Genomic DNA, 16,532 nt, shown 5'->3' on the forward strand with positions numbered 1-16,532 from the left:
CTGATGAGAGCAACATCCAAATGGCAGCTAAGGCCTGAAGATCTTAAAGTCTTTGTGTGTGAAGACAGTGTACATTAACACATACGGGAAGAATTTTTAAGCTGATCTAATGAAGCACTCACAACCCGACTCTGCTGAGACACACATCCAGTACAAACAAGAAATCAAATCCACTAAATCTACAAGTCCAGCTGTCAATCCCCTGCACATCAGAACCAGCAGCTGTTCAGCACGTTATCACACACAGCCTTCCAGGAAATGAAGAGGCTGCTCCTCACAGGGTCTGTCACTCATCTGCTCTGACAAAGTAGTTTCAAACTTGGCTTGTGTCATTCATTTATCTGCATGAATCAAAACACTGTCCAAGGCATCTACTGCCTTTGGGTTGTGCAGCACCACAGACAAGCTGATCCATTATGATAAAGAAGGAAGAGGGACTCAACCTCCAATTCGTTTTCCACAATCACATACAGTAGAGGCAGGCCCAGGAGTCCCTCCATCACATCACTGCATCTCTTACTTGTCTGAGACCAGTATAGTAGCAGTACTTACTAAATGGCAACATGCAAAAATATCCAGACCATCTAAGCAACCTCCCACACACCAAAAATGTTAAAGACTAGTAATTTGGTTCACAGACATTAGCAGAGTATGAGCTACAGAAACATCTAGTTTTAAATTTGGAAACTCTCACAAGGCAGTTTTTGCAGCCTTTTACCCTCCCCTTCAAACCCAGGTTTTGTTCATCTGCCACATGCTGTATGTAACAGAGTATGATGTAAAGATAGAGCTGGTCAAAGAGGATCCCCCTCCACAAACACAACTTTGGGTTTTGATCATTATTTTAGATTTGTGGAACAAAAGGAAGGAAGAAATAAATCAGGACCCACCAATACATTCTAGTTGCATCATGACCTCTTCCCTACAGGTGGGAGGAACAGCCTTCCTAAAATGTGGCGCATTCACATGAGACATCTCTGTGATTACCTCACTGGTTTACACAGGGTCATTCTGGACACTGGAAGCTCAGAGAAACAAGTAGGGCTCTTTGAATTTTTACCCAATGTTATAAAATACAACTTCTTGCCATTAATAGCCCCCATGTAGCATCACCTCGGTAAGTACATAATATTGGTGAGCTTGAAGGGACACCTGCTGGCAACAGGTAACATTACAAACACTTGTGTTAGTACTGGCACAGGGAAAGACCATCAAATATTACAGCCTGTGATTGTGCAGTGATCAATACTGATCATAGCAATGATCAATACTTTGCTTAATTGAGGATTCATTTGCAATTGCATCAGGGTAACCCTATCCACCTGGGTTACAGAATCATAAAATGGTTTGGGTTGGAAAGGACCTTAAGATCATCCAGTTCCAACCTGCTGCCATGGGCAGGGACACTTCACACATGCCACCCAAGGCTCTGTCCAACCTGGCCTTGAACACTGCCAGGGATGGGGCATTCACCACTTCTCTGGGCATCCTCTGCCAGTGCCTCACAGTAAAGAACTTCTTCCTTATATCTAACCTGAACTTCCTCTGTCTAATTTTAAACATATTACCCTTTGTCCTATCACTACAGTACCTGTTACATGGCTGTCTTAAAACATGAATAAACGGAGCACTGCATCTTCAAAGCAGGCAGATGTTTAGCTAGAACCCAAAGGTATTGCCATGCTTCTCAGAAGGGCCCTGACAGCCAAGCAAAGCAGCTGAAGCAGAGGTAACCTTGGCAGGTGAAGGCAAGATTCTGCCTCAGCAGGAAATGTCTAGAGGTGACGTGGGAGAAGAGGTACACATCTCAAAGACATAAAGACATAGAGGAGTGAATTTCAACTGGAGTTAGCATCTTTGAGGATTTGGACAAGGAAGGAAAGAATAGGATGTACAAGACAAGATGTTAAGAGCATCACTAGGATATTTAGATGCCTCCCCACACCGAATTACTAAGAGTCAAAGGATCCAGAAATACACAGCCTGTCCTCACCACTGAGACTCCTCAAAGCAGGAACTGGACCATGCCCAGACACGGATGAGGATCCCCATGCAAATGTGAACACTGCTTATGCCAGAAGCTAAAAAAAAAATAGCACCAGGTCAACAAATCAGGGATGTGAACTCATCCTGCAGACAGTGAAAAACTTGCCTCACCAGACTGTTTCTGCAAGCCACAGTACTGGTTCAAAGCCTTCACTTTCCACCCCATCTTCAAAGCTATCAGAACTTTTCTATAACATGATGCTGTGCCTTGTCACATTCAAATGATGCAACACCAGTAGAAGGATACCTCCCTCTCCTAATTCAGCTTCTCATGCTTGTCTTGTAATACTGTACAGTGGGGAAGAAGCAACTTTTGCCTTAGATACACAGGGTAGCAGACATGACACTGTTGTTAATGAAACTATTTCTTCTAATTCTAAAAACCTAATGTAACTATATTTCTTCTTTTTGTCTGTATAAAGGGAGAGACTTTAACTCTTTGAATGCTCACATTTGCCATAAAAGGTCAACCTGCCTCAAAGCTGCCACATCCACACTCCTTCTTATACAAATCTATTAGCCAGGCTGCAGAAATACTTTGGATGTGGGTTTCTGCTATGAAAATAACAATCCTGACAGACAGCCTCTTGCACTGAAAACCCAAAGGCAAGAAAGCAGAAGTCGTCACCATGGTAGCACTAACCAACTAAACCACTAAAACAACAACCCTGCATGTAGCTGGGACAGGTAAAGGGACAGTATTTCAGAGGTACACCACATTTTAATGTCATGCTCTCTACCAGCAAAAGCAGGCAGAACATTAGAGAAAATGATGCAAACCCACCCAAACAGTGTGCCATATGTGTAGCTGTGCTTTAGAGTCTCCTTCAGCGCTTGTTCTACTGAATTATTGGGTGTCAACCCTCTTCCATGAAACCATCAGGGGTAAGGGTAGATTTCAAGACCACACTTGTCACTAAGGCTACATTTCTCCCCAATTTCTGCTTTAAATATTTCTCCAACCCTCAGAATGATGTTGATGAGCTGCTGTTTGTGCAGGTTTGACCTAAAAGACAGAAACTGAGAGCACAATGGTCCCATGCAATTAACAGGAGGAAAAAACTCCCCAAACCCTCTTTCTTAAGGTTTTTATTTCCAAATATAGTTGCAGGGATTCCTCCAACATCTTTTTTTTCCCCCCCTTAAATGCAAAGCTTTTTAAGTCCTTTTGCTTCAAGCTGATCCTCATAATTAAAAGAGCTGATAAAAATGCTTTTGTTAAATGGATCTGTGCATATTAGAGTTCATTAAAATGTAATTCCCACAAAATAGGACATTTTAATCTACCCATACTTGGGAAAAGAGGAAGGAAAATGAAATATTCTCCCCCCCTCCCATCTATCTGTAGGCCACGTGTTAATTACAATTTACTTGTCTAATTGAGAAAAATCAGACATTAGTAAGTAGTTAACTAGTTATTAACTCAGTTACTCTTCAGAGATTTGGGAGAAATTATACTCTCAACTAAGGTGCCTGTTCCAGCCTGTGTATTATTATTTTGCATGCTCCTCAATCTACTGAGTTGTCATTTAAAGGATTAAAACCATGTTAAAATCACTCCTTAAATTGCAAGTTGCACAGAGGAATACTCCTATAACCATTTTACAGGCTGATAAACCATGGTAGAGTTTACACACAGACAACACTCCACACGATATTTGTTAGAATTCTGGTTATACATTATTAACACAGAAAACCCTTCTGAGCAAACAGAGGCAGCGTACGCAATAACTACAAGCAGATGAGCCAAACCAGCGCATGCCTTGCTATGTAAAAAAGCTGCGTGAACTCTTTGAGTGGATGAGGATACAGCAGAAGGTCCCTAGGAGAGATCAGAATCAACCCCAACATGTTTTAGCATCAATACACTTTAAGAAGAGTCACATTCCAAGCTGCAGTTTTGGGGTGGTTTTTTTCAGCCAAAGGATGCTCCTTGACCAATTGAAAAAGAAAGCGTCTTGAGTTAGACCTAGTAATTCTCTTATTTTCCCTCCCGTTTCCCCAGCTCTGAAACATAATAGAAGTAGTGATACTGTTCTTTGAGATACACAGATTAAGATGATTATGCAGGTGTTAGATACTGCTTTTTATAGTCTTTCCATGCTGTTATCAGCCCCAGCATACACATTATGAACCTATACTCACATCATTCCTAAATAATAGCAAATTGGTAGTAAATTATTTGTAAATGGGAAATGTGCTTGAAGTGACTGTTACCTGGGGATTCCTCTTGTCATCTTTACGCCTAACTCAGATTTTCACACTGCAAGTGGAAAAAACGGGGCTAGGCAGACATATGGGTTCCTTTGCAGCTCACCTTTTAAACTTAATGCAGTTGGCCTAACAGGTGCTTCTTAGAGTGCAGTACTTCACTATTTGTTCTACCACTGATCCTCTCTATTTATGCAATCGGTTACTAGCTGTTTTAGCAACCAAAAGGAATCCGACTTCCCTTGCAAATAAATCCCAGACATGTCAAACTGGCAGCTCCCATCTCCCCAACTAGTTGAAGGTTATTTGGCTGAACTCCTGAGGCAAAGCAGAGGAGACACATCAGCAGTTTGGCAGATACATTCTGAAGAGATGAGCTCCTAAGAAAAATTATGCTAGGAATCTTATTCGCATCTGGTTAGTGGGAAGTGGGAGTAAAACACTGTTTTCCTTCTGTTTCACAGCTACCTTATACTGGTGTGAGTCATTACGTATAGTAAAGCACCATATGGAGTAAGATGGTCCAGAAGAGGCTTAATCCTCAGCTGGGGTAACTGATTCCTTGGAGTGGCACCATTTTCTACTACCTTATCTGTTCAGTATATCAGCAGTTTCACTTGATGAAAAGCACTCAAAGTATCAGACACCCAGTCTTGCACAAAAACAAGCTTAGTATCTTTATGTATAAAGTTGATGGCTTTTTCTTTTCAAACTCTACACAGTAATAATCTTCACAAATGGTGTATCCTCATTCTAACCGGCATGTAATGAGCTGTTGATAGATGACAGCAATCAGGAGTGACTGCTATTATATCTTGTTTTGTGAGTGGCAGAATGAATAGCAGGAATTCATCTCAGAGTGAATGAATACGTTCAAAGCCCCTTTCAGAAAACAGGACCTTCAAAGCAGGGTTACCATCATTTCCAAAGATTCAATATAGCTCCAGGGTTTTTTCAGGTGCTGGGCCAAACTCATCCCCATCACAAGTCTTTGGAAAGCAGGCACCAAAGCTGATTTTGGTTCACAAATTTGAACACAGAGGTCATGCTTCGAAAACAACTGTTTCTGTACCTACTAATTGCATTGCTCTGTATGGCACATAGGACAGTTTAACCCTGTCAGCTGGTGGTCGCCCTACTTAAGATAGGCTTAACCCACTGCTTCACAGTGCTGCTCAAACACGCACTGCAGAGCGCTCACTAGTCCCAGGCTTGTACATGAGGAGCTCCATGTTTTATTAAATAAGCTGCATCTTCAGGTCTGGTAACTTCCCACTCCTCTCCTGCAGATACTTTTGAAATCCTCTTCTGACCACTACAGTGAACCAGGTAAAATTCACTAGGAATTCAAACATTTGCCTCCCACTGTGTGTATTGAATGTTAGATGATGAAAATAAATAAATAAAAAGCCCTCGAGTTTCCATCTGAACTGTAGTGTAAATACTTCTTAAGAGTTGAGCAAGTGGTTTGAAGAGCTTGTTTCACTTGTTCCATGCAAATATCAAGATTAACAGAGAGATTAATTATGTCCCATTTTTCATTTTACAAAGGATACAGGCAGATTTAGAATAACAAAAATAAACCCTCTGGATTAATATTCATAACACAATGCTGAGCAGTACAAAAGCAACTCATTTTTTATGTAGAAAGGGGAGAAAAACTGTCAAGAGTGCTCCAGAAGCATAAATGCATATTAAGTAAGGAAGTCTCACAGGATGTACTTTCTCAGTCGGTTGAAAGAGGGTTGGGGGCTCAAAAAGGGCGTGCAACATGTCATGGTTTCAGGAAATGAAACCAAGTTAAAGAATCCCCAATCAAAATTTTATGTGGATCACATCAAAACTCCAATCTCTTCCTATTAAAGTTTTCTGTTCATCCTTATGAGGGTTGTAACTGTGGGTTCAGGTCCCTTAGCTTCAAAGCTCAGTAGGATGTTGGGTTGAGGTCCTGGCACAAGTTATGTCTGTGTTATGTCAAGTTCATTCCACAGGAAACACTGGACAAGTAAATCAAAGAACTGCTGCCATCATTGCCCCACCCTTTGGTGATAAATACAAGCCCAATTCTGAAACATACAGCACTGAAGATTTAAATTAGAGGAATTAAATGCTGCCTGAGAAAGAAACTAATGTTGCCCTTTACAGCAGCTATTGAAGTAGAACTTTGTGACTTTTCAACTTCTCACTCCACCTAAACATACACTTATCTGAGAACTGCACATTAGACACACAACTAAAACATATTACTACACCAATAATAACAGCAGCATTAATTCCTAAAACTCTGACAAGTTTTGAATTGGGATAGTTTGGGATAAAACCTGTAGTTTTTTCTAATGGAGTCGCAGTATTAGGGAGACTCAGATTTTTTACGTTTTCAAGCTTTGTAAAACTAACAGAGCTTGGCAGTATCAAAATGTGTTATTTAAAATTATCATTACACTTAATATCCTGATCATTAGAGGCACTGAATCACAGCCTCTGCATGCTGATGGTCTGCAACGCTGTCTTGCGTAGGTGGCTCAGTTATTCAGCTCAGGTTATATCAAATACTGGATTATTCAAGATCATGAGATGACTCTTCAAAACCAGCAGGTTTAGGAGATTATGGGCAGAGAGTACATGATGCAGGAACATGGAGATTTGCAAAGATTCATTCATTTATGAAAGGAAGAAAGCCTGACAGCTTGAATCGTACTGCCAATTGTTGAGAAAACATTTACTTCTTGCTGGAGCAGACCTGGGTGTTTGCTCTTTGAAAAATGAAATCAAACAGAAATTCCAGCATTCCTCCTGGCATCTCCTGAGCCCTCTTTTAGACTCTTCCACCGATTTCAGGCAATTCTGGAACTTAGACATGGAAGGAATCTTCTACATAAAAACATCCATGATTCACACAATTTGCTGTGTAAAGTTTCTTTCACTTGCATCAGTACTGTGCATGCAAGATGTTGAATGATGGTTCCCTAGCACAGATACTAAATGAACAACAGAACACTGGTTTATGAAGCAGACTTTACTGATGCATAAGGTTAAAGAAAAACCAAACAAACCCCAAACACAAACCACATAAGTGACCTCAGACCACACTGGAACTCTTGAGAGAAATACCAGCAGATCAAGGCATAACTCTTGTGCAGGAATTATGCTGGATAAAATTGGCACTTGCACCACCTGTAGATATTGAAACCACTGTATAGTTCAGTGCATAAAAGATTTAGGTCTTCAGCTGCTAATTCAGCTGGATGAGGAATAGTTACCTTCTGTGCTTCACACGTGATGGGGGTCAAGCAACCAAAATGCCATTTGTCTTTCTGCAGCTGAATCCCATTTTGACTTTCTCCATTTGTAATACCACATCCTCTAGTTCCCACTAATTATTCCTTATTAGAAACTGTGTATTTGCTTCTTCCTTTCTTCTTGTCTTTATTAAATGTCATCTTACTGATTTGGAGGCATTTTCCCAATGAATCAAACTTATTTTATGTTATATTCCATCTTCCCAAGCACCGACAACACCCACCTCTCCCTCCAGGTTTGTCTAAGCTCCAAGTAACTGAGAAACCTCTAAAAGTTTAATTTAACACGCCACACATTTATAATCACTTAAGATTTCATAGTTGACATTATTCAATATGCTATGGCCTCCCCAGAACAATTTCACACATTATCAGCAAGGTTGCACTCAGATCATCCTGTCTGGAAAAAGCTGCTCTGTCTAGATCAGGAGTCATACTGCAAAACTACGTGTGGTACAGGATCTCTTGACATTCAAAGGAGGATCTGTACTACCAGTAACTACAAGGCAGGGGGATTTATAAATGCACATACACACACATACATGTACACTCAGATTTGTTATTTTCAGCTCACCATCTATTTATGAATTTTATCAAGTATATTTTAAAGAGACATTTATTTAGGCAATTTTTTTTTCTTTCACTTTTACTAGCAATCAGGAAAATCAAGGAGATTAAGTCAGCCCTTTAATGACATTTTGACTTCTTTTGCATCAGCTTAAGGTAACAGCCCATTTTATATATTAGATGCAGACAGATCTTAATACGTATAATTATGCAGTTTGCAAATGTGACAGCTCTGATGTTGCTGCAGTACAAGTCTATGCAGTTAAATTAGAATTATAATGACAGTAATTACACTAATTAGTCTTTTTTTTCCTAGTTTGTTACCAGCAAAGTTTTGCATATTTCTGTAACAGCTACTTCTGCTTTCTCTAAAATTCCACCATAACCAATTCACTAAAATGCTAATTTATCACAGCCATATAATACACAAGTAACATTCAGACACAAAAATGCAAATGCCAAAAGGGTAAGACTTAAAATCCATGCAATGCTTTTCATAAATTATTTACATGGATGGTCTGCAACTGTAATGCTTAGAAGTTTAGACAGGCAGAGGGTGAAATATTTAACGTAATCCACAGGCAGCGCCACAATTTCTATGCAAGAGTACACACACAAGAGACGACATGGAAACAGCAAGGCTTCCCTTCTCTGGCAAGGCAACAAGGCTTTGAGCAAAGTAAGTGCTACAGAGCTCATGGGTGCAGACTTCACTTCGAACTGGATCCCCTCCACATTGTTATATATATAGGGGCACAGGACAGCATTTCACTGTTGTCATCAGCTGGCCATTTGCACTGCACATACTCTAGTGATAACTGCCAAGAGCTTTAGCTGAGCCTGAGTCGGCAATTTCCACACCATCAGCATGTTTTCGGAAGTTTATTACTCAGTTATAAAAGTCGGCTTCAAAGCTGAAGCTCAACAAACAACAGGGAATGAACTGGGGCACGTTATTTGCTTTTGTTCTCCCTGGTTTAAGATGACAAATGGGAAGAAGCTGGAATTGATCTGATTTCAGCTTTTTCTTTAATTGCTTTTTTAAGTATTTCTGAAGAGTAACAGGTTGTGTTTTTTTTAAAGCTGCTTACAGCAAATGAAAGCTCAGTCATGTAGTTCTTTCAAATCCACAGGTTGGATCCTCAGCTCATTCAAATTGGTAAAACTAACTAAACGGGAATAACTAACCAAGCCTTAAAATGCGTAAAAGACACATTGTTTGTCCTCTGTTCTAGCCGACATTGCTTTCAAAACTGTAAATGAACTATAAATCCATCCCATATATTTGTACACTGCCTGTCACAAGAACTCCACTGAAGACTCCAAGTCATGTAATAAGACCTTTCAGGCTATATGTCATGCAATTTCAGAGCTAACCTTTGCCTGTCAAACAAATAACCATTTTCTTACTTTAATGTCCACATCATCATCGCCCCATCCCGCGTCTCCCCCCTTTTCTCCTCCCTCCCCTTCAGTCTAGTGGGTGGCAGACCTATCACTGAGGAGACTTGAAATCCTTTGTGCACGTACATGTATGAACAACTGAGCAATTGTAGGGAGTGCTGTACCATTACAGGGATGATGCATTATGATTAGCAAAGTTTTGAAGAGAGTCAACCTCATCAGCTTCAATTTGTTTGTGCATCCTGCAATTCAATAAGAACATCAGGTGAGCCCAAGTGAAAGATTTTGTCATCTATTTCTCAGAGAGCAAGGAAAAGCCATTTGTGGCCTCTACCCTTTGAAAGAAGTTATGCCAAGTAGGGATGCTGGCTGCACCCAAACTGCCTGCAGCTTCCTGAGCCAGCCCTTAGGCCAAAGCAGCATCCCAGCCATTTTGCCTAGGGGTTTGGCATGTCACTGGGACTGGTTCTGGAATGATTCTGCCAATATCCTGCAGCAGAGGGAGTAGGGAGGAGAGCAGAAGGACATAAAAATTGTATAAGCCTAACTGCTCATTTAAGTGTAATAAATTGAATGTTAAAAATCTAATTTGGGAAAGAAAAAAAATCCAGTAGAAATGGTTCAAGGCATATGAGATTAACAGTATAATTCCAGATTCTTCCTTGTTTGTAACTAGAGACCTGGCCATGAAGAACCTACTCATCCTGCATTGCAACTCCATTTTATTTTAAGTACCGTATGCTATATGACTGCAATGGTTTAAGATCTCCTTATTACTGCCTGATCACCTAAAATGCTGTTTCATCAAGCTGACAACTTTCCTGCACAGTCAATGTTAACTTGGTCATAGTGACCTTGTTAATCACCCTAATCCACAGAACCTCTTGCTCAGTCCTTGTAAATGGCTCAGAATCACTGCTGTCAAACTGCATGGCTATAGACACCTGGACATGAAATTATAGCACCCAGTAGTCCTGAATTTGCAGGACACATTGAGGCCAACCAGACACACCAATGTAATTGCTCTGGGAGATTTTAAACAGAGGTTCTACCCATTTAGGTGTTATTTTAGGTAAAAGTAGAAAGAAAAATAAAACCATTCCCTTGCAGTTCCATATTCTGTAACTGCCATCTGATGGGTTTTTTTTGCACACCATCTCAGAAATAACCAGAGCTCAGAAACAGCGACTGCTGAAGACAACAGTAATTTGATCAACATTAGTTTCTTTGTTCTTAAGTGTAAAATAAAGGCCAAGGCACAATTATGCCAGGTTTCTTGCAAATATGCATTGAAAAGGGGCAATTCTTAGCTCAAAGAACTCACCAGTTAATTTGTAGAATGCACTGAAAATGGGTCAGACACATAAAGCACGGAAAGGAAGATCACAACAACAGGGAAATAGGATTAAAGCCAGACAGCTAACATAGAGTAACAGCCTCAGCTTCTTGTCAGTTTATCCTTCACTGAACAACAAGGGTTTAAGAGTTCTTTAGAGCTGCTTCTATGCCAGGTTTATCCTTTCAGTAAAAAACACTTCCCTGAAAGATGGTCCTCAAAGAAAACCATTTGTAAGACAAGTTTAAACATTTGCTGTAGTTAGTATGTCATTGAATGACCAAAGCTCATTCACAGATTGACACACGTAATTTTCAGGTTTATCTGTTTCAGATGCTGAGCTCCTACCAACCCCAGAACATGCAACAGAGAAGATGCAGAGACATCCAACTTCAACACACATGCAGCAATGCAATTACAAGAGAGCAGAGCCTTCTCTGCTGAGACCTAAGCTCTGCCAAGCAAATAATCTAGTGTGCAGCTCACTGTGAACCTCTCCAACACCAGGGAAAGGCATTTGTTCTGACTCAACCTAAGAGCACATAAGCAAGCAAATTACAACTGCACGTACTAGCTATCAACACTGACAGCAGCCTTCCAGTGCCTACAGGGGCCAACAAGAAAGCTGGAGAGGAGCTTTGGACAAGAGCCTGCAAGGACAGGACAAGGGGGAATGGCCTTAACCTGCCAGAGGGGAGAATGAAATGAGGTTTTAGGCAGAAGCTGCTCCCTGTGAGGGTGCTGAGGTGCTGGCACAGGGTGCCCAGAGAAGCTGTGGCTGCCCCATCCCTGGCAGTGTTCAGGGCCAGGCTGGACAGGGCTTGGAGCAAGCTGCTCTAGTGGAAGGTGTCACTGCCTGTAGCAGGGGGTTGGAACTGGATGAGCTTCCAACCCAAATGATTCTATGATAATTTAGGAGATGGATAATGACTAATGTTATGTACTAGAATGTAGTAGTTGGAATTGCTTAAAAAACACCTGAAAACATCACTGAAAGGATGAATTTGCTACCAGTGAACACTCACAGAAGTTTGATACTAATCTGTTTAGAAAGAAACAATTTACTCTGTATTAGGTTCACTGCGGAACCACAGAAAAATATTATGAACTAGGGGAAAAACACACATTGAGACAAAGTAAACCTTTAGACAGCATGTCCTCATGCACCTTTCATGATTCAATTTACAAGCAAGCCCTCAATTTGAATTCAAATTACATTTCAGTAGTGACATAGGATACAAAAATCAATGGTGGAGAACTGGCAGTCAAGTATTCATGCTTTTCTGCAAAAACCTCTCAGAATCTAAACAACAAATGTACTTTTTTTTTAATTAAAATATTAGAACCCCTTTAAAGTCACTTTCTTACCCCCTTCTGCAAAGACAGGAGACTCAATTAAGCAACAGTTTCAGCAGGGGTTCCCAAGATCCTTCAGAAGGTAATAAAAAAACCACAGCATCAAACCGCCACACTGCATTAGAATTTGACCTTTTTTTTCCTGATGAAGCTTGTTCAAGGTTGCCTAGAATACTGCTAAAATGTCCTGTTGTACGAAAACAATTTGTAGCATAGTCTGTCACCTCTCTGCTACAGGCACAATATGAAAAATCTGTTAAAGCCTGTAACAACACTGGGCTTTTCAGTCACAAAACTTGAAGCAAAAGCTCGCTTTATATGACTGCAGTAAATCCATTTTTACACATAGCACTGTCCACTGGAACTTACTGACCTCTGTAATATCCACTTACAAGGGAGAGTGAAGCCCAGTGCACACTGTTGTACAGGATGTTCTCCACCAGCACTCAAGCTCAACCCACACTCTGAAAGCTCAGCAGAACATGCATTATGAGAACACAATTTTCATTGAAAGGGGTGTGGCATTGTGTAAATGACTTTGTAGAAATCCTCAGCTCATGCAATGCTCCATTTAAAACGTGTAACCCATTAAATAAATCTGCTAACAGATCTAATCCAAACATGATCTGAAAGACAACTAACATACTACACATTTAAGACTAAGTCTTTGCATTGACACAAAAACATCCTCTCAGAGACTCTGAAAACTAAAGTAAACATAAGAATGTGCATGTTTTGGGTTTTAATTAAAGTAGCAAAGAAATGACACTACAAAATTCTATATATTCTCCATGTTCTAGAAGGATCACAAACGAGAAAGAGGTTCACTCCAAATAATGTGCTTTTCCTCAAACGGGGGGGGTAAATTGGAAAAAAACCCAGAAGTTTAGGTCTCTTGAATACTGGTAAATACATTATACTATAGACCAAATTATACCAGTATACTCAATATACCACAGCATTTCAACAAAGCCTGTGAATATCACACACTTATGAACAGTTGCTCTACCTTTTTGATAACTCTATTACTTGAGTTCAGAGAAGGTTTACGGACTAGAAAGCCTCAGACATGGTCATGAATGTTTGATGCCTTCACATACACTGTTACTGCTGTTAACGTCACTCCCTGCTGGAATTCGTACATACGGACAGCCTGTGGTCATTACAGGCCAATGGGAGCAGTCTGAGTATTAAAATTACGTACCTCCTACACTACTGGATTATTTTTCACACTGGAATTGGTACTAACTCATTCAGCATGTTTCTCAGAGGAAAGGTATGGTCTTGGAAATTGCAAAAGAAACTACCAGCTATCAGTGTTTGTACAATGCCTAAAATCAAGCCTGTTACTGTGAGGTACCTTCGGCTTTTTTACAGTCTATTTAGAAAGACTGAGAAATGGACAAATTCCAAAGCCACACAGGGTTACTGTAGTAGGGCAAGAAATTTGACATATATGTCTTTGTCATACTGACGAGAGTAGTTCAGCAGACCAGTGGGTTATACTTGTTACAGTACTTCTGTAATGCTCAAGTGCAAGTCTATATACAACTAATCCTCACTACCGAAGCACTGAGGAATGCTTTACCCCTTAACCTCTCTCTCACAGTGCAGAAACACCCCACACAAGTGTCAAAAACTGTTTGCCTCCCTTTTTCTTTCTCCTACCAAATTTCATTCCCTCATTCACATTTCCAAGCCCTACTCCTTCCACTTCCACAGATGAACAAGCCAGGAGACAGAGAAGCAAATTCCCAAATTGTAACTTCCAAAACAATATGCTGTGAGAACAACAAAGGAATGAACAGAAACAGCTATCCAAATTCTAGTTGCAGTGGGGAACAAAAAAAGAGTGCTCCCAGAGGAATTAAATTCAGGAGCTTTTTACAACAGCTTTATCTCCCTCTCTGCATCTGCCAGGTCACACACTGCTTGTGCATCCTGCAGAGCAGTCGCTCTCAGCCCTAACAAGTGCTGACAGGGCCCAGCCCAATTATAACCAAGCAGCCCACAGGATTATTTTTTTTATTGCAACATTACCTTTAAAATGCTTCAGTCACATTTTTGTCACCGCAACAGCAGTAGAGGCTTTTATTTCCTGTCCGTCCCGTCCCCCACCCCCAGTTTTGCTCTAAATTCTCTGCTCATTCTGCCATTTGAACAAGAGGAATGTTGATTTGCTGTCCTATTGGCACTTCAGAAAGGCCTCAGCTCCCTTCTTGTTCCAGTTTCAGCCAGATCCCAGCAGATTTTCCACCCCATCAAATAAAGGAACTGAAGAGGGATTGCACAGGGAACCAGCCAACACATCACTGCAGACACAACCAATGTTCTTCCCATTACCCATCATCTCTCCTTACATCCACTGGAACAGGAGGGAGGACCAAGAGGACCAGCAGCAGCCATACTGCTGCATCCTCAGCCATTTAAGCCGCAATAGCAGGGAATAGGTGAATCCCAAGTCTCTATTGTGGGCATCCCTCAAGGAGGATTTTTCTTTTATGAGCTTAGAATTAGATCATGCTGCATGGCTTCAGGGCAACTCTTTTTAAAATTCCTTTATTTTTATTTCATCCTGGGAGATACAAAATTACCACAGCACTTCATCTACCCAGCTCACCTTCTTCAATCTTAATACCAGACTGCAAGGATATTAAAACCCACTTATACAGAGGTCCAGAAAACACTGCTTGCACTTTAGCTTTATTCAGGCATTTGTCTGGTCATGGTTTTTAATCTCAAGTGGGACTGAAAAAACTTAACCAGATTAAAACAAACCAAACCTGCATTACCTGACTGCACAGGGCTGGATCCAACATCACAGGCTGGCACTGCCCACATCCAGCACAGGCTATTGAGAAAGACACCCCAAACAAAACCACCCCTGAAACTGACACCTTCAACAGCACCGACAAACACAAGCTTCCACGAAATAACACTGGATTTGTGGGGGGCTGCTGATGCAAAGGGTTAACCGATGTACAGGGGGTATAGGGTTAAGCCACTTGCTTAACAATGCTACTGCTTACTCAACAAATGTGTGCTCAACACTTACTGTGCTTGCTGGAACAGGGTGGGAGGACCAAGGCTATTGATAGGAGCCTTGGGGGCTCTCTGAACCCCTAAATCAGCTGAAATCAGCTTTGCAGTTTGGACAGTGACTAAATCACCAGGGAACATGCACAACGACTGGAGACGAAAAGTTCAGGGAAGACTCGTTTACTTCATCTTGAGACCCTCGCCCACGACCACCAGGAGACACTACACAACCAAGGACCTTTTACCTCATTATCATATGAAGCGGGGATAGGTCATGACTATGTATAGGCATGCTGCGTAACCTCATAAATATGTAATAGTTTAGAGGATAAATATGAAGGAGAACAATACTGAGGTGCGCATGCCTTTGGAGGAGCAATCCCCCATGTGCCTCAGCACTGAATAAAGCATACCTACTTTACAGCTTTAAGGAGTTGTGGAGTCTACCCGCGTATCATTGCGGCAAGCAAACGGACTTGGCTGGGTTACCATTAGTGAAAGGGTCTCTGTAAGGTACACGTACACAGGGAGCAGATGGACACCGATACACCCGGGGCTGGACCTGCCAGAGGTCATGTTGGCTTTAAACCCTCCTCCTCCTGTAACTGATGCAGTTTCATGCAGTGAATTAACAACACAACCCCTCAACACAGTCTCTGAACTGCAAAGTGCAGCTTCAAAAACACTCTGGGTGACTTCTGAACTCAAAATCTCGACCTTCTCCCTTTCGCTGCCAAATTCCCACCTCATAAAATTAAGCCTCAATTAAAGCAATTGCTTCTTCTAAACGAGTATTGCTCCCCTGAACTAATCTTCCCATAAAGGCCATTTTATTTACGCTTTTAACGTAACAATTATTTTCTTTTCCATAGGAATTCACCACACTTTATAGTCACTGGAGTCACATTATCCCAGTTAATGGCTCCTGCTTGGAACTCGCTTTTCAAATCACCAAGGTCAAAACCCAATCACACTGTCACTAATGCTATGACCAATAAACACGTTTGCTTTGGGCTCTCCCCTCATGCATTCTATTACAGAATTGAAAAGAGGACTGTTAAGGCAAAGTTCCCTTTTCCTTCCACACCAACAGGCTTGGATTTGAAAAGGGACCACCTTTTAAGCCAAAAAAAGTTAAATTTGCTTATTGAATACTTAAAAAACGCCCACAAACCGATCCTGGACCATAAAAGACGGTATATTACATTATAAATATAAATAAAGACGCGTATGTGCCATTAAACGTTGCTTACCGCTTCCCCCCCTCAGCTCCG

This window comes from Pezoporus occidentalis, unplaced genomic scaffold (genome assembly GCF_034315485.1).
Source record: "Pezoporus occidentalis ecotype Australia unplaced genomic scaffold, CSIRO_AGI_Poc_V1 ctg226, whole genome shotgun sequence".
Classification (NCBI taxonomy): Eukaryota; Metazoa; Chordata; class Aves; order Psittaciformes; family Psittacidae; genus Pezoporus; species Pezoporus occidentalis.